The 3,019-nt window shown below is 48.5% G+C and overlaps 1 long non-coding RNA gene across 1 annotated transcript; it reads right to left on the bottom strand.

The window, feature by feature from the left end:
• Positions 1–406: 406 nt before the first annotated feature.
• LOC104946196 (uncharacterized) lies at positions 407–2,048 on the bottom strand. The gene is made up of 3 exons (XR_798411.1): positions 1,955–2,048; positions 932–1,068; positions 407–528 (listed from the first exon to the last, which is right to left on the bottom strand). It is a non-coding gene; the product is annotated as an uncharacterized lncRNA (long non-coding RNA).
• Between the last annotated feature and the right edge of the window lie 971 nt (positions 2,049–3,019).

Genomic DNA, 3,019 nt, shown 5'->3' on the forward strand with positions numbered 1-3,019 from the left:
ACACACCCCATAAAAAAACAGCACTACTGTACATAGCAGATTGAAGTGCCTCATCTACACTTACATGTTTTACTTTAACACTTTACGATAAAGCCAACTCTCTACCTTCCCTTCCTTTGCTTCATTTATTTTTATATCTCGTCCCCTCACCTTAGAAATGTTCCTTTACTACCCCCTCCTCATCTCTATTTCTCTCTTAACCCTGTTCCCTCCACCAGTTTATTCGTACTGCCCTTTATGCTGTAGGAGAGCTGCATTAAACCTGTGAAGGTGGCTGATTGAGGTGGAGAGTAGGGATGTGTGTGTGTGTGTGTGTGTGTGTGTGTGTGTGTGTGTGTGTGTGTGTGTGTGTGTGTGTGTGTGTGTGTGTGTGTGTGTGTGTGTGTGTGTGTGTGTGTGTCACCTGAAGCAGTGTTGACGGTCCTAACAGCCTCCCTGGCAGTGACTCTGTTGTTCGGGGGATAGTCAGGGACGGTGTTTTCGTTGCGCCTCTCTGACATCCGTGGGCTCACCTTGGCAGGTTGATGACTGCAAAAACAGACAGAGGTGGAACAAAATATTTATTAAAATGATAAGACGGAAGGGTGAAGGAAAAAGTAATATTGAAATAATTATGAAGTTCAGTAGGATCCACAGGGGATGAAAAATATGAAAATGGGAGTGAAAAAAGATTAAATGTTGTTTTTCTTTCCTATGATTGTGAAGAAAATCAGAGGCTGATTGTTCTGATTGTTTTTGTGTGTGTTTGCGCCTCCATGTGCCAGTCTGTGAGTGTTTGTGGAAGCGACAGACGTTTTAATCAGAAACTATTTGTGATTGAAACGCTGCCTGGTTTTCACTTTGACTGCTGACTATCTGAGTTTTACAGATAATGCCACGATACATGTGTACAGTCATCAACATACACACAGTGCAACTCTCATTGGCTCACCCTGATTGGCTGTGCTGCTCATCAATAGCGTCCACAGCGCTCTCCACAGAGCTCAGTAGAGACTGAATCTGATTGGCTGATTCCTTCAGCAGGAAACGGGTCACAAACTGCTCCACGTTGGTTCCTCTCTCATATACCTGGGTAAACAAGAGAAGAAAATGTATGATTATGTATGTCATTTGTACAACTAATTTGAAACTTAAAGTGAGTCATTCTGTCAACAGTTAAACAGCCAAGTGACCATAACAAGTTTTGTTTGTATAAAAAAAATGCACCATATCCTCTTTCTTCACTATTTTCCTGCACAAATCTCTCTGAGTTCCTTCTTTGCCTCCATTTTACGGTTCATGGGCTTGTCAAGGTAAAGAGGGATTGTTCCTTCTCCCTTCTTTTGCTCAATCTTTTATTCTGCCTCCTCCTTATTCACTGTAGGAGTTTGGCCTTCATTTAAAAAAACAAACAAAAAAACAACATTTCATACGTTTTAGCCCGAGCTTAAATTCTGGCCTTTAGAGAATTGATTGGTTTGACTGTACCAGCAGGATTAACAAAAGGCCAGACTGAAATGTCGTCCACCTTCTCTTTAGCATTATGACAATAGAAGCCTGTAAATCAATTACATCTTAAGGTGCGAGGCTCAATCACTACTCCAAGCAACACTGATTCGCATAGACAGCTTACACAACGATAGGCAAGATACGTATTGATCTATGCGTTAACAATCATTTTCATAGACCTGTTGAATTGTTCCAAACGCTACAATGAAACCTTGAGGGAAAATCTATATGTTGCCATGGCATTTTCCAAACAACACATTTATTTTTGGTCAGAAAGCCTGAAAAAGCAACAAAAGCTAAAGGCTAATCATTCTGCCAAATTAGGTAATTGAACATCCATAGTGCAATGTTTACATTTTTTACGACTATGATAAAGGAATGACCAATCTAACTCTCCCTGTTATTGGTTTTCCCAACAAAGACAACAATTACTAGCAAATCAGAGGCAGAGTATAGTGGGTCACACCTTTGTTATAATATTATAGTGTCATTCTGTCCTGTCCCGTTGGAGGTCCCGCCGACTACTCTCCTGCCTGGGGTCCTGCCAACCCTATGTCCTGTCCCGTTGGGGGTCCCGCCGACTAGTCTTCTGCCGGGGGTCCTGCCAACCCCGTGTCCTGTGCCGTTGGAGGTCCCGCCGACTGCTCTCCTGCCAGGGGTCCTGCCAAATCCATGTCCTGTCCCATTGGGGGCCCCGCCGACTACTCTCCAGCCGGGGGTCCTGCCAACCCTATGTCCTGTCCCGTTGGGGGTCCCGCAGACTACTCTTCTGCCGTGGGGTCCTGCCAACCCTGTCTCCTGTGCCGTTGGAGGTCCCGCCGACTGCTCTCCTGCCGGGGGTCCTGCCAACTCCATGTCCTGTCCCGTTGGGGGCCCCGCCGACTACTCTTCTGCCGTGGGTCCTGCCAACCCTGTGTCCTGTGCCTCTGGGGGTCCCGCCGACAACTCTTCTGCCGGAGGTCCTGCCAACTTCTGGTCCTCTTCCGTGGGGGATCCTGCCGAAGCCTGTCCCGCCGGGTTCCTGTCCGGCTGACACCGGGTCCTGCCCGGCCTCCGGAGCTGTCCCGTCAGCGCCTTCCTGCTGGTCCTCCGGAGTTGTTCCGTCGCCGCCTGCTTCGCCCTCGAGCCCGGCCCCCTGAGAGCCGCGGTCTTCGCCCTCGAGCCCGGCCTCCTGAGTGCCGCGGTCTTTGCCCTCATGCTCGGCCCCCTGAGTTCGCCCGCTGTGGCCTTCGCCCCTCCGTGGACTCTGCATTGCCCCCGGGCCGTCCGCCCGAGACCCCCTCCATGGTCTCTGCCATGGTCTCACGTTTGTAGTTTTGTATGTCTGGTTATGGGTGTTTTCCTCCTTGTATATTGTCTGGTCCTTCTTCCTGTGTTTTTCCTCCCTGTCGTTAGTTTCCCTGGTGTGTCTAATTGTCTGATTGTGTTCACCTGTCGCCCTTGTGTTTCTCCTCCCCTGCCCGGCTGTTTCTCGTCTTGTACCCCTCCCTGTATTTAGTCTTGTCTCTTCCTGTGTTCAGTGTTGGTTCGT

The sequence above is a fragment of the Notothenia coriiceps genome, unplaced genomic scaffold (assembly GCF_000735185.1).
Source record: "Notothenia coriiceps isolate Sejong01 unplaced genomic scaffold, NC01 NC01_scaffold00010736, whole genome shotgun sequence".
Taxonomy (NCBI): domain Eukaryota; kingdom Metazoa; phylum Chordata; class Actinopteri; order Perciformes; family Nototheniidae; genus Notothenia; species Notothenia coriiceps.